The sequence below is a fragment of the Capsicum annuum genome, chromosome 10, assembly GCF_002878395.1.
Source record: "Capsicum annuum cultivar UCD-10X-F1 chromosome 10, UCD10Xv1.1, whole genome shotgun sequence".
Lineage (NCBI taxonomy): Eukaryota > Viridiplantae > Streptophyta > Magnoliopsida > Solanales > Solanaceae > Capsicum > Capsicum annuum.
Genome location: NC_061120.1, coordinates 9,055,323 through 9,076,869, shown reverse-complemented (window position 1 = coordinate 9,076,869; position 21,547 = coordinate 9,055,323). Strand labels below are relative to the sequence as shown.

Here is a 21,547-nt window from a genome sequence, read left to right as displayed (position 1 = left end):
CTCGCAGAGCTTTCCGTTGATATATAGTAGATCACCCATATTATTATGTACAAGGAGTTATGATCGTTTGAAGTTGACCCTGAAATTCGCCTCGCTGCAGAAATTTTAATTTCCTGCACGTTTTACTGTTCACAGTTCGATCGAAATGGTCGTAACTCATCGCTCGAGTGTCCGTTTTCGATGATCTACATATTGTTGGAAAGCTTATTCAAAAATCTACGCAATGGTAGGTCAACGTCTTAGAAATAATACACAGAAAATTTGTGGATCGCTCTAAAGCGTAGAACTCGATACGTTTCTCACGAAATCTTTACGAAGAAAATTTTCCGGGGTATTACACTTTCGCACCTACAAAATGGGGCATCCGTTCCCCTTTTCATCACATGCCCAAACCATCTCAGCCTTCCTTCGCGCATCTTATCTTCCAATAAAGCCACTCGACCTTTTCCCGAACGGTCACATTCCTGACTCTATCCCCTCTGGTAAGTCCACACATCCAATGCAACATTTTAATTTCCGTTAACTTTATTTTTTAAATGTGGGAGTTCTTGATTGGCCAACACTCTGCTCCATATAGCATAGCAGGACGGACTACCGCTCTGTAGATATCTAAGAAATTTAATCCTCCACAAGATTTGGGGAAAGACAGTTTTTCCTAGGCAATTAAAGATATTTTGGATGCTTCAACGTTACCTGTCCATATGAATCTCCTACATATGCCCTCTATGACCTGTATAAGCTTCTTAGGTAGACAGAAATTTGTGACCAAAAGATTTGGATGGCAAACTATACATTTTTGATCAGTTGAGCTCTCCCAGCATACGATAAGAACCTGGTTGTCCAGCTTGTTATCTTGCTCAGCGTCTTGTCAACAAGGGGTTTGCACTGAACCACAGATAATCTCTTAGTACTTAATGGAACTAAATGGTAGATCACCTTTTGTGAAGTGAAGTTCTTGCAAGATTTGATCCTGAAGAGCTTGCTTTACTCCCCAAAATATACATTACTCTTTCCAGTGTTTGCTACCAAACCTGATACCCGTGAGAACAGTTAAAAACATGACTACAAGCATTTGACAGACTTCAAATCTCCCTTGCAAAACAGTAATAAATCATTAGTAAGACTAAGTTGCACAATTTTTTGTGGCTTGCATCTTGGATGAAAGTGGAATTTTGTATTAGTGTGTAATGTCTTGATTATTCTTGTGAGATGGTCCATAGCTAAAATAAAGAGGTAAGGAGACAAGAGGTCTCCTCGCCTAATTCCCCTCTTAGCCTGGAATGGTTTGGTAGCCTTGCCATTTACCAGCACTGAATACTCCACAGTTGTAACACATTGTATTATCTATTTGATAACCTGTTCTGGGAACTTCAATTCTGCAAGCACTTGTTCTAAGAAGGACCACTCCAGGGAATCATATGCTTTCTTCATATCAATCTTTATCATACATCTTTTAGAAAACCCTTCCTTCCATATCCTTTCACCAATTCATGGCTAAATATGATATTATCATTCAATGCTCTACCAGGTACAAAATTTGCCTAGTTTGTATCCGCCAAATGGTTCATGACCTGCTGTAATCTGGAAGTGATTACCTTGGAAATGATCTTATACATAGTGGAGCAACAAGAGATTGGTCTATATTCACCAATTGATGATGGGTTGTCTACTTTGGGTATTAAATTAACTGAGATACATGTAGACACCTAATTTTGTCCCTATTGAAGTTCAATTTTATTCAATTCTAGCTCATCTTACCACGTACCCTCACTCATTCTACACTTCCCCACAAGAACACAAATAATAACCAAATCGTGACAAATTAAATCCCAAATTTCTAATATTCCCTTATCCTAATTAATTTTTACAACTCATCCTAACCACTATCCTACCCCACCCACACCCCTTACCCCATACCCCCTACCCTACCACACCCCCAAGTCACGCTTTTTCCATCTTTTTTTAATAATAAAATACATGTACAGGGAGGATGGGATACAATTGAGGGGGGCGGCTCCATTTTTCTTTTTCATTCATGATTACTTGTTGGATCTTTTTTAGCCTCACCGGAAACACACATATACAGACCATACATACTTACACACAAAAAAGAGCTCACGGGAATTTCTCAACATATACACCACTACACAAAAACCCCTACAGAATTCCACTCTCAAATGCAGAAGACACGCATCGCAAACTCGCCGAAAAACGCATACATACTATACTGTTATATACCTACGCACAGATCGGAGAGGAAAGAGATCGAGAGAGAGGGATAGTGAAGAGGGAGCTTGAGGGAGAGAAACAGCGAAAGGAGCTCTATTCCGACGACCCAAGGTCATCGGAGCTTCGGTACCAATCCAAAACTCAACAAAATTAGAGATCAAACTACTCCGTCGGAATCCTTCACTGTCCGGCAACCACTATTCCCCCAATTCTTAGAACCAGTGACGAAAATAAGCCAAAATCGGCTATGTTGAACTGATCTTGGCAAAGCTTCGCCAGAAAATAATGCAAAAATGGGTACGGGCTTTCCCCATTCGTGATTCTGTTACTGGTTTGACAAAAAAATAGTGAAATCCCGAGGCTGGGTTGATTCAGATTAAGGTTGGTTGAGGTTCGTTGGTTCGTGAGCTTCACTTCATCTCTAATTGTTTGGAATAAAACTGAGGTTGATTTATCATCTCCTTCTTGACTAATCTTAATCATTTGATGCTTTATGTGTTGAATTCATGGTGTGTGGCTCTTATTTTCGTTGATTTTGATATGGTTGGACCATCGTATTGAATGTTTGTTTGAATTGAATGATTTAAACTCGGTTAGAATGAAATTGGGAGGCGGAATAAAATGAATACAATTAGCTTTTTGAATCATTGATTGATTGTTTGATTTGAAACAGATATTAATTTTGAGAAATCCGATAGTATCATGTCTTAGGTCGAGAATTAATAGGTAAATTTTAAGTTGGGTAAGCAAAAGTAGGAATTGTGGATTGTTGAGTAATGTGGAATGTTTGTTGAATGATTCTCTTTTTGTCGCATTTGGAAAATGTATTCATTTAGCCGGGGAATGTCCTGTGGTTGTTTGCATTTATTCATCAGGAAATGCCCTAAAGTATCGTGTATGCAAAAGATGCTTGTGACGAAGGTCCGAGGCATCGGATAAAGCATTGGAGCGTAGGTTTATATTTCTGCATTTTCTATTTTGTGACTGTATAATTGGACTAAACAGGGGGGGGGGGGGGGGGTTTTTTTTTTTGTTTGATTGTTGTGTATTTTATGTAGTTTATACACCCTTAGTGTCGAATTAGTCGAGGGGTGCCTAACACCTTTTTTCGGTCAACAGAATTCCTTAACCGGAACCAGTTTTAAAGTCAAACCATTTTGAAAAGGATTTTCGAAGGTGACTTGGCACATCGAGTTTATGTCAAGTGACAACTTTGAATTTGAATGTAAAAATAATCCTTTTTCGAAACAAATCTTTATTTTGTCGCTTTAATAATAAAAATCCTTTCAAACTTTAAAATCAATATTCTTTTTGGTATAAAAAAGAGGGTGTAATAGTACAATTGATAGGCCTGTACATTTTACCAGCTCGAAAAAATAGCAGGATTGCATTGGTAACATCTGTACCAACCACTGACCAGGCTTTTAAAAGAAAAACTACATTATATCCATCATATCCTGGAGCTTTTAAATCATTTATATCTTTTAGTGCTGACTGTACCTCTATTTCAGTGACTGGTTGTGCAAGTAATAGTTGTTGCTCTCTATTCTAAACATTACCAAGCTTCATGATGTTCACATTAACACTAGGTAGACAAGGTGCTGATTTGCCCAGTAGCTCTTTGTAGAACCCAGTAACCTCTCTTTCAATATCCTCTTGTGTGTGTACTCTAATTCCTTCAGCAGTAAGTAAACAAGTAATAGTATTCTGAGCAATTATGTTCTTCATATGGGCAAAAAAATTGGAGGTATTTGCATCCCCCAGTTTTAACCATTGAACCCTAGTTTTTTGCTGCAGTGCACTCTCTTCAATCAAACTCCACTTTTCTAGTTGCTGCCTCAAATTTTATTCCTCCTGCATGTACAATTCAGCTGATATGTGATCATACATTTCCTCTTGCACCTTATTTAGTTGGTTTCTCAGATCCTCCACCTTTGCCTTTACATTTTTGAACTCAAAGTTATTGAGCTGCTTGAGTTTGACTTTTACTCTGCTCAGGTTCTGCCAAACCTGTTTCAAGCCACTTCTGTGTTCAACTTTCCATGCCTCTGTGACTTTAGATAAGAACTCAGGATGCTCTGCAAGACAATTAAAGAATCTAAAAGTATTAGAAGAGCTTCTGATCTCACCACCCAATTCCAGGCTTAAGGGAGAATGATCTGATATCCCTGGGGGTAGTATCACAACCTCCAGCATTGACATATGTACTATCCATTCAGCATTGACTACTGCATGATCAATTCTACTGTATGTGTGACCATTTGTCCAGGTATAATCTCTACCAACTGTCTTCAGTTCAGTCATATGTGCGCCTACCAAGAAGTCTACAAAGTCTTTAATTTCTCCCTCCTGTACTGGACTGCCATTTAATCTATCAGTTTCATTAAGCATGGCATTAAAATCTCCCATACATAGTGTAGGCATCTGTGTATTTGCCATCACCAACCTCAGATCTTCCCTCAATTGTACTCTGTCCTGAACAGTGTGTAACCCATATACAATCACAAAGCAAAACATAATGCTACTTCCTTTCACCTACAATCTACATTGAATAATCTGGTCAGTTTTATGAATTATATGAAACACTACAATTTTAGGATTCCAAACCAGCCAAATTCTTCCTTTAGTTGAATGCTCATAATTAGCTACATACGTCCACGCAGGAGCAATTTTTTGAACTACTCTACTAGCTATATTCTCCTTTATTTTATGCTCTATGAGAGCAATAATGCTAACTTTATTTTCCTTCAAAAAAACTTTCAACTCCTTTTGCTTGTACAGCTTATTCAAACCCCTCATATTCCAGGTTATCAGCTTCATTGAACATGCTTTGGATGTGTGTCAACCCCTCTCTTTCTCTGCATGTCATAATTTATGCCCTTAACCTGACATTCTTCCGAGGTAACAAGAGAGTCAAATCCATTATTCATCTACATAACATGGGATGTATTTGACAGTACCACTCTTTTAGCTGCTAATTTGGTTGTCATTTGCTTCCATAATTCCTCAGCCTTCTCACCTTGTGCCTGCTTATTCTCATTGGTACTCTTAGATGTTCCTGCTTCTACATTTTTTTCCCTTGCCATTTTTGGACCACTCGGGGCCCTATTTTATCTTTAATTTCCTCCTTAACTTGACATTTAAGCCCAACTTGTAATCATTTCGTGCAATATTCTGGAACCAATTCGTACTTGACTATCTGTTCAAAAGTTCTGCTATTAGGATCTGTCACTTTAATCATCTGAGGCAATTCTCTTGTTACATCCATTTCCACATGTACCCGAGCATATGATATACGTTCCACCTTTGTAGTGCACTACTGATTCTACTTAACGAATCCATACCCCAGCAATTTACGAGTAGATTTGAATATTTTATCCAAATCGAAATGGTATGCAATACCTCTTTGTTAAGTTCAAAATCAACACTCCAAGCTTTAAGTATGATTGGACGATTATTTAGTATATGGGTTCCAGAGTACAACAGCTCATTATGATCGTCCATACTCGCAAATTTCACTAAGAAATAGTCATCGTTGTGGTAATAAACTTTAGGTTTGCTAACATTGTTCATATGAGTAGCAAGGTATCTCTCTATTGCTGCTATAGTAGGCGATTCCCTTACAATATAGAGAATTAAAGCCTGTTTACATTCCTCTGTAGCTCGATTCACCTCTTCCTTACTTTAATTCAATAATCTTCTCCCCATACTTCACATTCGAAGCCACATAGTTTAAATTCATATCTTTAGCCGCCATACGATTTGAGCCAAATAGATTTGACCATTTCGGAGCTGGTTCTGCAGACAAATTCAGTTTCCATTAAGCATCTACGGGCTCAACTCGACCACCCATCGTTTGGCTTTGTATGTCCACTTTTGCAATCTTCTGGGTTTCAGATGCAGTAGCTATAGTTACTGTTCCACTGAATTTGAGGGTATCTTCTACAACTAAAGGTGACCATTGTTGCACCAGTTTCTTTCCCATCTGCTTGCTATGTTCTCCACCTTCACCATCTTTCCCTGTTGTGGAACTCTCCGACGTGTTCACCTTTTTTTTCTATCTTCCACACGCCATCTCCGGCTTAGTGGCGCACTTTAGCTAGTCACGCTAACGTGCACCGCGAGAGAGAGAGAGAGGGGTTATAGGGTTATTTTCCTGTCAACTTTTGGTTTTCTTTTTATACCTTTTTTCGTTTCTTTCCTATCTTATATTTTTTATATTTTTGAAAAACATGGCTACTCTAGTACAAGTTACGAATAATAACAAAAATACCATAATTACTTATCGTATTTGTAGTCACATCCTCATTTATATTTTTGTACTAGTTTAGCTGCATGTGTCTCGCACGTGTAACTTTTAATTATTTAAAATTAAACAATTTTATTTATTACGAAGGTTTTTAATGAAGTGCAAAATGTTCAAAACAGATGTTTTATTGTAAGCGCATATATATATGAGAAAAATAATTACGTTGTTAGATTCAAACATACAAGAATATCAAATCTAAAAATCAAAATCCACAAACAAAACAGATGTGATAATGCATAATGTGTTAAATTTAAAATCACTCCCAAGCTAAAGAAAAAATAATAAGCCACGACAATCAATAGAAAAGGAAAAACAACTCAGCAAAAAGAGAGAATATAATATACTAACTTACAATGGTTGAAGAAAGCATAAAATACAAGTATGGGATGGGACAATATATATTAATATAAAAAATATATTTAAAATTAAACCTATATAAATTACAAAACAAATAGGAGTCCTAATTTAAGATAAAAGCTTACCATATTCTAAAGTTCTAATCCATTACCATATTTTAAAATCCTAACCCATATATTTTAGGATTCAAAATTATATATATCATTAAATAATAATTAGAGAAAAAAAGTGAAAATACGATTTTGTCTATTGTAAAGTGTTTTAATGAAGGACAAAAAGTTCAAATCACTTTTCTAAGGGTCTTCACACTTTTAATATATTATAGATTATAGATTCATTGATATAATTAAATTTGTATTTATATTTTATAGTTTGTACTTGTATTTGTAATGTTATAGTCCGAATTTTTATTTGTATTTATAGTTTGCACTTGTATTTGTGTTTGCTAATTCTCACAAATGAACAAAGGAGAAAAAATAAAAAGAAAAAAAGAAGAGAAAAATGCCAAAAAAGGGAAGGAGAGTAATAGAAAATAGAAAAAAATACAAAAAGAAAAAAGAAAAAAAGGAGAAAAAATAAAAAAGAAAAAAAAAAGAAAAAGAAAAAAAGAAAAAAAAATGGAAAAGAAAAAAAGTGAAAAAAAGAAAGAGAAAACAAACAAAAAAAGAAAAATGAAGAAAAAAACTGAAAAAGAAAAAAAGAAGAGTAATAGAAAATAAAGAAAGAGGAAAAATATAGATCCATCAATATGGGTCAAGCCCGTTGGACTGGCCCGGTCTTACCTGTAGTTTATTAGGGTTGGGTTAAGAATTTTTCAGCCCATTTAAGAACAAAATTTTTTTAGCCTGGCCCGAATAAGCCCGCTGGCCTGTAGGGTTTGAATAATATAGGTTGGACCGACTCGTGGACTAAATAAAAAATAATTAAATATAAAAATAAAATAGAGTATTAAATATAACAAGAGGAGTCCAAACTGAAAGTCTAAGAAGAATTGAAAAAGGAAAAAGAAAACGAAAATAGGAAAAAAAACAAAAAAGAAGAAATAAAAAAAAAAGATGGTAACTACAAATACAATATGCGGTTATGTTGTTTCCGTTATCATTCATGACTTGTATTCGATGTAGTCATATGTTTTGATAATTAATGTATTATGTTTTATATGAAAACAAATTATTTAGTAAAAGAGAATACAACGAACGTGAATCAAATACATCGGCTATAAATGATAATATTGTAAAATATGGCTCTGAAAGGTGGATTTTGTGCCAAACAGTTGCTATTTTGAAGCATCCCCTACTTCAATAAAAAGGTAAAATAGACATTCATGACATATCTATTTCAGCTTCTTAAATCGTAATTTTATCATTTAATCTCTGATTAATTATTATAAATCATCTACGTATTAAAAAATTTAATAATATTTAATTAAAAATGATAAATTAACTATTGATGTTTAAAATTAAGTTGACATCTTATATGAGGCCTGCTTAAATTTTTTTTACACCTATATTTTATAATAATTTTGTTATATCATTTCTAATAAGTTATTAAGAGTAATTTAACACGTCTCCTCCGCCGCTTCAATCTTGATTTTACTATATCATCTTTAATTAATTATTATGCTCATCTAAACATTAAAAAAAAGATAAAATAGACACAAAATGATATTTCAACATAAAAAATTTGATTGATTATTAGAATTATATTAGTGCCATATAAATTAGGATGTGACAGGGGAAGACATAAAGTAACATATATTATTTGAAAATGAAATAAAATGCATTGTAAATAACAATAATAAGAACTTAATGTAAAAAAAGATTAATTGATAGTCAAAATTTTATCCGTGTCACATAAACTGGGACGAAGAGAGTCTTATTGAAAAATTATTATGTAAAAAAAATATTATAAATCATATAATTAATAACTTAAAAGATTTTAAAAATATAAAATATTTGGCTGACTCTCGAAATTATATCAATGTCACTTAAATTAAAATAGAAAATAATGTATTATAAATTACAATAATTAAAAACTTAAATAATTTTAATGATTGATTATCTAAATTCAATTGATTTTTCAAATTCGAGAGAGTTTGAATTTCTTTGTGGTCCCTCTTTGTACTTTTCCTTGTACTCTTCTTTGAGAATATTCTCTTTAATTGCTTTTTGATTCTTTCTTCCTTTGAAAGACTTGGAATATCCTTGGAATATTCTTTGAGACAAAAAAGTGTCGCACTTTCTTTCTCCTCTTTTTTTGATCAAACAATCAATTTTTGAATATTTTTCTTCAACAACATATGAAGAACATAAAGAACACCACCAACATAAAAAAATGGAACCTTAGCCAAATGACCTCTGATTTGAACGAAATTTCAAGATTCAAGCTCACGTTGAGCTCCCAAACACAATCAACACACGTTCAACCCAAAATCTAAACAAAAATCCTTCCAAAATTCGAGATCCATTTTCAAGTTTCTTCAATTTCAAGCTCAACAATTGTGGATGACCCAAATCAACCCAGAATAAGCTCAAATTCAAGATCTAAACTCTATTAGTGTTAGTGAACAAGGATCTAATACTAGAAACACACAAAGACACAAAAATCTAAGACTTAAAATCTCGGCCTAGGGGTAAAACGGAAAATAATTTTTTTTTGTGATTTTTGATTTTCTACGGACAATAGATCCAAGATTGACTTCGTAGGAACGAAATTAAATTCGACTTTTGATACCAAATGATGCGGATCGAGATACTAAAACCTAAATAAGCTAAGGAAATTAAGGATAGAAGATGCAAGAATAGAAGATAGGTAAATTGACATAAGAAACTACTAAGAATTAAGAACCAATGGGTGTATCAAATTCGAAGACCCCTAACTTCAATAGATTCAAACACCAATTTCTTACGTGAACTTCAAGGGAATCGAATTCCCAAGTAACTCACATTTCTAAACAAAGGTATCAACACAAGCTAAACCAAGCTTGCAATTCACTCATAAGAGCATTCATTCAAATATCATCAAAAGTTCCTAATTAAATAACTAAGGCATCTATTTATAGTGTTGCCTTTGCCTACAATATCCTATTACAAGAAATAGCCCAAGGCTATTTCGAAAATAACCCACATAGGCTCTTCAAAGAATACTTCAAGTCCTCCAAGCAATAATCCACACACGGCATTGTGGGCTTAGGAGCCTAAAAAGGGTCCACCGAATGCATCCTTGAGCTTTAAACTTGACTATGGCTTGGATCTTTTTGTATTGGCCTAGGAGATGTAATTTAACTCTTTAAGGTTGATCCAGATCGTATCATTCTCCTCCCCCCCTCCCCCCCTCTTCTTGAAAAGGATTCGTTCTCAAATTCAAACCTTGCAAAACTGAAGAAAGGACAAACAAACACAAATTTCTCAAGGCATGAGGGTTAGAGTTAGTACAATCAATCATATCATCATGCCAAGGTTGCACACACTTAAGATACAATCAAGCATCAAAATGATCAACTAAGGGTGTATAACCCCATAAAGTAAGAGCTACTTGGTCATTCAAGAGTTTTGGACAAAGGAATATGCTACAGGAATCATGGTAATCAATCAAGTGCACATGAAGGCTTACATGGACTCCAAGTCTCAATAATCTCATAACCTCTCTATAGTACTCAACTTTGTTGGAGACCCTACCCTTACATAACTTTGGTCTCTCAAGTAGATTGGAAATCTCCAAGAAAGACTTTCTGTCATAGGGATGAGTTCCAGCACCTTCATCCATAGTTGGCTTGTCTTCTTGCCCAAGCACCAAGTGGTGTGGAGAAGAACCACCACGTTTCAAATGATCATCGGGATCAAATGGGTAGAGTGGCCATGGATTACCACTAATACAATCATTACACCCTCGACACTAACATGATCACTAACAAAGAAAATTAGAGGGTCATTCCTATTCAATCGACCAACATTCTCAACATCATCATTCGCTTGAGGTCCTTTAAACACTTCGCAAACATCAGTTCTAAGACAAAACAACATACATTTCTAGTTACAGAAAAAAAATTACTGCAAATAACATCAGATTTACTTCACAACATACAAATTCTCTCAAGAACGTCTAGAGTTTGGAAGTTCTTCATGATTTTATTTCTTTTTTTAATTTTTTGGTTTGTGAATATTGTTGTTTGTAGGTCAATGTTATTAAAGTTTTTGATCATATCTGAATAATGATCATAGTAGAATGCTACTTACGTTTATCTTTTGGTGGATTCATGATTTCTCTTCTATTTTATAGATATGTTGAAGAATTTTCATGACTGGTAAAGAAACGTTACAAGAATTATGGGTAATTGAGATCAATGTAAGTAAAAAAGAGATAACATAACATTTAAAAATGAATATGAAATTCATCTATTATAGCTTTAACTGATGTGAGCTGTCTCCTTTTGGTCTTTAAGACATTTCATTATTTATGGTGGTGATCCTAAGAAAATCTTTAAGTATTTGAAAATACAATGTATGAAAATTCTAATCTTGTGCTTTAAGTAATTTTTAAGTATATTTAATTGAAAAAAAACAATTTGATTCCTATAAAAGTATTTTCTAAATGAAATATATGGATAACAAATTATTTTGTAAAGAGGAAACTAACTTCCCTATTTTAATGAAAAATAAGTAAAATATGGATAATTTAAGAGCCATATTTGCTGATTTGGCCATTTTATGACAAAATTTAATAATATATTTAATAAGATTTAATGATATATAACTTTTTATTTTATTATTAATGATAACAAATGACAGATGAATCATGTTACAAGACTAAATGGTAGTTTTAACAACACTTGTAAAATCTTTTTTGAATATTTAATTTTAAATAAATAATTCATCTAAAGTGACATATTGTTACCCTGTAGTGTACATATATGAATATGATGATTTCTTATTCTTAGTAAATTTTGATACACTAAGAATGTATATAAAAAAAAAGAAAGATAGCAAATAGAGTACAACAAACCCAGTGTATTCCCACAAAGTGGGGTCTGGATAACAAATAGAGTAACAGATAAAATAGTTTAATTTATGGAATAAATTTTATATTTAATTTTTGTTTGATGTTGTTAAGTAATATTTAAATTATTTAAGTAATATATCATTATTTAATATTTTTAATGTATTTATGTATATAAATATTGATTGAAAATTTTAGAGTACGTACTTTTTAATTAAATAAAAAAAATTAAAAATATTATAATAGATATTCAAAATAAATTTTCTCTATAAATTGATTTTAACAGTAAAAGTCTAATGATACATATACTTTTAGTCATTTGTCTCAAAAAAACACTTCTTGAAAAAGATTATCCAAACAAAATACGATTATCAAAAACACTTTTTAATTAAATTTACCAAACGCAAATTGGTTTTTTCTAAAAGTACTTTTCCAAAATGCTATTTTGTAAAAGTGTTTTTCAAATAAACAGTTTTGTAATAGCAATTCCAAACGGACTCTTATATCAAAAGCTTTCCATTCCTAACATAAATATTTTACTTTGAAGTATTAATTTAGGTTTCTTACATATTTTAAATAAAGAAAAGAATAAAAAATTAAAAGTTTAGTTAATTTCAAATCCTAAATCTTATATAATAACCAAAATTTTGTTAAAATTGAAGTCCTAAAATATTAGGAGAATAATTAAATATCAATTAAAAAATAAATGAAAAATAATTTTATCTATATTTATAAAAAAATCTTCATTCTTATCTCTAATCTCTAATCTTTATCTTTAATCTTTAATCTTTAGTATATTAGAAGTGTGAAGGGTTTTAAAAATGTTATTTGAACTTTTTTTCCTTTATTAAAAGATTTTGCAGTAGATAAAATTAAGATAAAATTATCTTTTCATCTTTTTCCTTCAATTTATACTATTAATTAATAAATATATTAAAAAATAAATGAAAATAGGTTTTCTCGTTATAGATGAATTCTTCAATTTATGGTAATATTTGGGTTGATGTTTTGTTGTGTACATTTTTTCCAAAAACAAAAAGTCTGATGAATTTTCCCAAAACAAGTTGGTTTTGTTTTTATTTTTGGTGCGTCGTTTTTCTCCAAAAAAGGGTGGTTGACTTCAAAAAAGGAAATATTTTTTTTTTTTTACTTTTGAGTACGTGATGTTTAAAAAGAAAAAAAGAATTGGCTAAAATATATGAAAATATAAAGGCCCTATTGAAATATTATGCTTAATCTAACGTACTCCTAATTGTTCTTCACCTTTGCTTTTTTTTTTTTTTTTTTTCTTTTGGTATTTGAATTATACACAAGATGGAACAAATAAAGCTAATTTGGAAAGGTATCAAACCATGTACTTCTATAAAGTGTTCTATAGCTTGAATTTTGGGGTAGGTTTGAGGAATAAGTATAAATATGAATAATATGCGTCGTTATGGTTGATTCTTCAATATTCTTATACAAAAGATTCATGTGGAGCATGTGATTGAGACTTTATGTCGATTACAAAATAGTTGCATTAAGGAGACCGCTAGGGAGGTGATGGTGTCTCGAAAGGTCGAGCTGGCAAGCATAGGAGGACTGGTGGTGGAATGAAGAAGTTAAGAGGAAGGTGAAGGGTAAGAAGGTGACTTGTGCTAAATTGGTTGAGAGTAAGAAGGATGAAGAGAGGCAGACTAATAGGGAGGAGTATAAGGTAGCCCGCAGAGAGGCTAAGTTAGCAGTTACGACAGCTAAGACAACAACCTTTGAGAGCTTTTATACAACCTTAGAGGAAAAAGACAGGGATAAGAAGTTGTATAGGTTTTCCAAGGTCAGGGAGCGGAGGGCTCGTGACCTTGATCAAGTGACGTGCATTAATGAGGAGGATGGTACAGTGTTGGTTGAGGATGCCCCCATTAGAAAGAGGTGGCAGTCTTATTTTCATAAACTTTTGAACAATGAGGGAAAAAAGGTTTTGTATTTGGGGAATTTGAGAACTTTGAGAGGTGCCACAATTATGATTATTATAGGCATATCAAGGTCGAGGAGGTCGCAGGGGTTATTCACATATGTAGGGGTAGGGCAACTGGGTCAGATGAGATTTCGGTGGATTTTTGATAGAGCACGGGTCGAGCAGGTTTAAAGTGACAATGAAGTTGTTTAACATCGTTTTTATAGTGGCGAAGATGTCCGAAGCTTGATAGTGGAGTACAATGATTCCAATTTATAATAACTAGGGGGACATTCAGAGTTGCAACAATTATAGGAGTATCAAGTTGTTGAGTCATACTATAAAGGTTTGAGAAAGGGTAGTAGAGTTGAGGCTGAGGAGGATCGTGACTATTTTTGAGAATCAGTTCGATTTCATGTCAGGTCGGTCGACTACTGAGGTCATTCACCCCGTGAGAAGATTATTTGAGTAGTTTAGAGAGAGAAAGAAGAACTTGCACATGGTGTTAATGACCTCGAAAAGGCATATGACCAAGTCCTTAGAAAGATTCTATGGAGGTGCTTGGAGAATAGAGGGGTGCCCGTGGCATACACTAGGTCGATTTAGGACATGTACGGCAACACAAAGACTCGTGTGAGGGATTTAAGTGGAGATTCGAAGCACTTTCTCGTTTTGACAGGGTTACATCAGGGATCGACTGTTAGCCCATTTTTATTTGCCTTGGTAATAGATATTTTGACGCGACGTATTCAAGGAGAGGTATCTTTGTGTATGTTATTTGTGGATGATATGATTTTGATTGACGAGATTCGGAGAGGAGTTAATGATAAGTTGGAGATTTGGAGATAGACCTTTAAGTCTAAAGGATTTCGGTTGAGCAGTACTAAGACAGAGTACTTGAAATGTAAGTTTAGTGATTTACCGCAGGAGCCTGATGTGGTAGTGGAGCTGTATTCTCAGGCTATTCAGAAGAGGGAGAGTTTCAAGTAGATGGGTTCAATGATTCAGGAAAACGGTGAGATTGACGGAGATGTCGTGCATTATATTGGTGCGGGATGGTTGAAATTGAGGCTTTCTTTGAGAGTTTTGTGTGATAAGAAGGTGCTACCGAAGCTTAAAGAAAAGTTCTATAGAGTGGCAGTCCGACCGACTATATTGTATAGAGTGGAGTGTTAACCAGTTAAAAACTTTTGCATCTAAAATTTGAAGGTCGCGGAGATGAGGACATTGCAATTGATGTGCGGCCTTACCAGGAGATATAGGGTTAGGAATGAGATTATTCGGGAAAAGGTGGGAGTGGCTTCAGTGGAGGATAAGATGCGAGAAGTGAGGTTACGTTGGTTCGGGCACGTGATAAGGAGGGACTCGGATTCTCCAGTTTGGAGGTATGAGAGGTTAGCTATGGATGATTTTAGGTGGGGTAGAGGTAGACCGAGGAAATATTGGAAGGAGGTGATTAGGCATGTTATGGAGCAGTTACAACATACAGAGGACATGATCCTTGATAGGAAAGTATAGAGGACGCAGATTAGGGTAGAGGGTTAGGGGGTAAGAGCGTGCCGATAACAGTAGGGAAGAGTACTTTGTTTGCGTTTGGAGTTTCCTATTCGTGGTGTTTGAGTGATGTCTATGATTTCGAATAGACAGTGTATAGTATTGTCTTGGGGTTGTAGCATTTCCCGTATTAACTAGCAGTGTTAGTTTATTTTGCGTACTGTATTAGTTTATATACTTTAGTATTTTTATGTTTGTTATACTGTATCTGTCTTGAGCATAGGGTCTATCGGAAACAACTTCTCTACTTCACCTGAGGTAGTGGTATGGTCTGCGTATACTTTATCCTCCCCAGCCCTCACTAGGTGAGAATATACTGGGTATGTTGTTGTTGTTATTATTTTGTTCAATAATAAAATCGTGTTTTTACTATTTTTGTTAATACTTATTTAATTTGCTTTACAATATTGACTTCTAAAATATATAGAAAGAGTCGTGATAAAATAAAGACTTTTAAATACACGGTAAGAAGTGTATACAAACACAATCTTAAAGTAATCGAAATTATTACACTAAATAGGATATTTGTCAGTTCTTACATTTATTATTACTAGTTTAGGTGTACGCGCCTCGCACGTGTATCTCACTTTATTGAGTTCAATTATTACACTAAATAGGATATTTGTCTAAATAACAAAGATGAATATAGTAATTAAATTCAACATCTTTTAAAGAATTTATTTAATCAAACCTGACCTTTAGCCAAAAAAGTTATCAAAGCCGATCGACATTCATTTATCACCTGTAAACTGCAACAAAATAACACGATGATAGAGATATCAAAACAATATAATTAAATTTAACCTTTACACAAAAAATTTCTCAAAGTCGTCTGACACTCATCTACCATCTGTAAACTATAACAAAATAACAGAGATATCAAAATGATACAACTAAACTTAATCTTTACACAAAAAAATTCTCAAAACAGAGATATAAAAATGATACAATTAAACCTAATCTTTACCTAAAAAAATTTCTCAAAACTGCCTGATATTCATCTACCACCTGTAAATTCATCTACGACCTGTAAACTGTAACAAAATAATAGAATAATGATCACAAAGCTTTAGTTTTGATAAAAATAATTCTTATCTGAGCGAAAATTTTGACCCTAAAAAATGCCTTGAATGAAAACAAAGAAGATATATATATATATATATATAAATATAAAAGTAGTGAAAAGACAGTTTTGTCTAAACGAGGGTCATTTAATGAAAGACAAAAAGTTTAAATAATTTTTAAGGGTCTTCACACTTTTAATATACCATAGATAAGCTTTTTATTTTTTTGTTTCTTATAGTTGATAGCTTTAAAAATTATACATGAATTATATATAATTAATAATTTACAGTGAATTTTTTCCTTTAAATAATTTCTCTTCTTTCTTCTCTCTGTTAAAATTTATGATAAAGAAAATTGGATAAATAAGCATGTTGTTGTCGAATAAATTAATCGGAGAAATAAAAGGTTATCTCCTTTCTTTTCCTTTATTTAAATAAGTATCTTATAGATTTTTTAGACTCCAGAATTTTATCGTATATCATGATTTGTATATTTATAGTTACCCGTTAAACAAAATGAAAATCTTGAAGTGAAAAAAATGTCCACATGAGTGATATGTGGTAAGTGACTTCTAAAATTGTGAAGAATTTATACTCCTAAAATATATGCTAAGAGAACAATATTTGATAAGTCTGTTAAGATTTGTCCTGAATTTTCTACTTCACCTGATTTTCTACCTTAATTAGAATTACTTTTGAAAAAGATATTTTTTTTCCTATTAGGTTTCTTCTTTCTTGAAGGAAGGATTTTGTGGTTGATTTTCTACCATAATTAGAATTACCTTTCTTTATGAAAAATGATTAAGATTTCCTTATTGGAAAAAATCTCTTTTTCCTATTAGGTTTCTGATTTCCTTATTGGAAAAAAAATCTCTTTTTCCTATTAGGTTTCTTCTTTCTTGTTTTGTGGTTCATTTTCTACCATAATTAGAATTACTTTTCTTTAGGAAAAAGATTTCCTTATTGGAAATCTCTTTTTCCGATTAGATTTCTTCTTTCTTGGAGGAAGGGTTTTGTGGTTTTATAAATAGAATATACATACTGGCATCGACAATGTAGTCTTTAAAAGAGTTTGTTTAGGGGGAATTCTCCCATAATTTTCATATTTTTTAATAATATTAGTTTTTAATATGTAGGTCAATTGGTCAAATCACATTTAATAATATCTTTTTCGTATGTTTTTTGTGTCATCTGATTTATCCATCTCTATGGTTTGCAAACTTTAAACTTCTGCATGACGTCCTTTCAATTTCGAACTCAACAAAATCGTATATGAGAATGAATGTCGACAAATTTTCTCAATTAAAATTCAAATTAAATAAAATCAAATCACTCACCACGATTAGAAACAAAAGTCAAATACATGTACAGTGATGAGTGTTTAATATGAGCTGGGGAGAAAATTACCGTCGATGTTCTAACACTATTGGAAAAAAGAGTTGCAGAAAGAACAAGGAATTTTTTGTTTAATGATTAACAAGGAATTTTTTGTTTAATGATTAGGTAGTGATATTGATAAAATTGAGCACATGACAGTACTATATTTGTGTTGTTATCATTTGGAATAATTAAATTCTCTCTAACGAATATCAATATTATTAATGGTGGTGGATATTCTGATTTAATTTAGTCTGAATTTTAGTTTGTTGGGTTGTAGTTTGATTTAATTGAGATTTTTATTTTAAATGATAATTCTAACCGAAGTTGAATTATTTGGGACAAACTGAAAAAAAATTATTGATTTGACGAGTATATATAATAAGTTTCATGACGTCAAAAGTATAAATAGTCTGATAGTATAACAAAGGGTAAACTTAGCTAATAAATGAAAATAAGAGATTTTTTTAACCCTATAAACCATAATGCGGATTTTTTGTTTGTCTTTTATTGTACTTTCATATAATTGAGAAGACATATACTTTCTTTTAACAAAAAGATATGTGTTTTTTGTGAAAAAATAGCGAAAGATTTTTTATAAAAAATATATTAAATATTTGCCTATAGAATTTTTATTTTACGTTTGTTGTTGCTGCAGATATTAAATATGCTTGTAGGCTAGGATTTTGCTTGAACGTTTACCTATACATTCATCGATATTAAAAAGGTAGCATCTCTTGCTATCCTTTGTTGTATTTTTATAAAATTCTAAAGAGGTGTATATTCTATTAACAAAAATATATTGTGAAACTATTTATCTGTTGTTTATTGTGCTTCATATAATTGATAAGGCATGCACTTTCTTTTAACAATAAATGTGTTGTTTTGGTGAAAAGGAAATGAAAAAGAAAAATGGTGGAAGACTTATCATGAAAAAATATGTTTAGTATTTTTTGGCTACAATTTTATTTTACAATTGCTAGCTATAGAATTGCATGTTTATTACCTTTTAGCTATTTTAAAACAAAATATTCTTATCGTATTATATTGTTTGATGTAATTGCACACGTGCATCATAAACTTGTAAAATAAAAAGGGCTAAAAAGGAATGGAAAAACCAAAAGAAGGAATGAACACTAACGGCTTATTGAAGCAATTAGGCTTGGGAATAACCTACCCAAATGACCAAAGCTAATCATCCTTGTGTATAAAATATAAATACACTTTCTTCATCTTCTTCTTCTCTTTTCAAGCAAAATACATAAATAACTTTCTGAACTTTTTGACTTTTTTCGTATTGAGATCTCAATTAGCCCACGTACTTATTAAAATCTTTATTCATTCACAAATAATTTCAATTAAGTACAAATGTTCGACATGACACTTTTTTAAGACCGACATTTTTTAAGTGTTGGACGCATAAATTACACTTGTCGTGATGAGGAAACTATCATCAATCATAATATTCCACGTCTCCAAAGAAGAAAAGATTAAAAAAAATTAAGGAAAAAAAAAAGAAAAGTAAACTATTTTTTGTGTTTCTTCTTCCTCTAAAGTTTATCTTTTTCCACTGTTGAAGCACCACTAGCTAATAACATATACTCAATTTCTTCTTTTCTCCTCTTCTTCTATTATCATCCTATCTTTTTTCTAATATTCTTTTTTTTTTTTTAGCCTCTTTTAATTTTTCTCACTTCTCAAATACAATTTTTAGTGAGAAAAAAAAAGAGGACCTCATACCCAAAAATCATTAGAGGAAAATCTGAAAATGAAAGAAGGTGAATTATTTTCATATTGTATGGATGTGTGTTGGATATTTTTTCAGTGGAGTTCATTTTATTTATGGAATTCGAATTTAAATTTATATTGAAGAAGTCATTGGTGAAAAACTTGAATGATTCAACTTTGAGCTAATTTTAAATATAAATTTTAATTGGATTTTATTGTAATACAAAAAATACCATTGTTTTGGGATGTAATTTGAAGATATAAATGCTATGCTTATGGAAGAGGAAGACGATGTAGGTCATGGCAGATGGTGGATGCCATGACAGTGTCAATCTTTTTTTTTTTTTTAGGCTTAAGTCATCGCCAGACACCTAAAATTGTTTCGAAAATTCACTTAGACCCCTCAACTAAGGCATGTACCTATCAGACCGCTAGCCCATCCAAATTTTGATCCAATTAGGCCTTTTTTACCTAATCAGCAACAGGCATAGAATGTGTGTAATACACTCGCCTGACGTGACAAAATTAACCAATTAAAAAAAATACGTGGCAAAAAAAAATTATACGTGGAATGACTGATTTTTTCTATTTTTCTATTTAATTATCTATTTAATAATAATTTTTTAAATTAAAAAAATAAAAAAAAAAAGCACCCCCCACCCCACCCGGTCGTCATCTTCACACACCCTTCCCCCGACGTCTTCACAGTTCACACAATACACACACAGAGTACACACACAAATAGACGTCGTCCTTCACAGTTCACACACACATACAAGAGCAGCAACAGAGTAAACATTTTTCATCGAGACTCGCCAGAAAATCAACTCCAAAATTCTAAAATTGTTCTATTACATAAATCCATAAATGATTTTCCTAATTTTATACTTCAAAAAATCTGCAGAAAATTAAGTATATTGATTGTTCTCTAATTTCCGACAATGGTTTATGGGTTCCGGCAACGGCTTTGAAAACTTTAAATGGAAAAGAAGATGACTACGGAGAGGATGGGGGGTTGAAGACGATGAGGAAGGGGGTGATGAAGAAGAGAAGACGATGACTTGGGCCGAGTGGGGGGGGGGGGGGGACTTTTCCTTTTTTTTTTTTAAATTAAAATATTAGGATAACTAAAAATTATATTAATAAAATAATTTAAATATAAGTATTTTAATTAAAAAAAAGTAAAGTATTTATTGTATTATTCACTCGTCCAAGGAGAGTGTAACATATTCTCCTTGCCAAATCAGCATTTTGTGCCTGATAGGTATCAATTTTAGCACTTGAGGTGCCTGATAAGTATAAGCTTTAGTTGAGGGGTTTAAGTAAATTTTCGGGACAACTTTAAGTGTCTGGCGATGATTTAAACCTTTTTTTTAATTCCTTCTATATGCCTTTTCTTGATTGGTTGTCTTTTTTTATAATTTTGGATTAATTATGGCTTCTCACTCTATTAGTAGAGAGTGTATTGCACTTGCTATGTCATGTCAGCAATTGTGTTTAATTGACACATTTTATGAAGCATTCAGGGGTTCAATAGGTAAATGGTTAGTTGAGGTATTAATACGAAAAAAGTCAAAAAATTCAAGCGCATATCTATGTATTTTGTCTTTTCTTAATTATATATTACTTTTATTTGTCTTCGTTACCGGAATTTATCATCCTTCCCCAAACATAAGTAAAAGTGAATTTCGGAAAAAGTAACAATGGAAGAAAAGTGTAGGCAAGTGACAGGGACAATAAAATTAGTGGTCTCTGTTAAATATGAACAAGCTAAATATGAACAAGGTGTTTAAATATGCACAAGGAATCATCTAACCTTACTTTTTATAAAAAAACATGATAGAGCAGAACGTATTGTTTCTCCGAAACACCTTAACAATTAAGTCAAATAGCATGGCAGGAGGAAGTAAGTCAAATAGCATGGGCAGGAGGATAGCGTCAATAGCAAACATAGTCTTCACTTATAGCATAGCATAGTCAATAGCAAAGATAGGATAGCAA

General features: G+C 32.4%; 1 long non-coding RNA gene across 1 annotated transcript; it reads left to right on the top strand.

Moving 5' to 3' along the window:
* The first annotated feature begins 485 nt into the window (after positions 1-485).
* Positions 486-6,514, top strand: LOC124888118. Its single transcript, XR_007046094.1, has 2 exons — positions 486-2,674; positions 4,228-6,514. It is a non-coding gene; the product is annotated as an uncharacterized LOC124888118 (long non-coding RNA).
* The last annotated feature ends 15,033 nt before the right edge of the window (positions 6,515-21,547 follow it).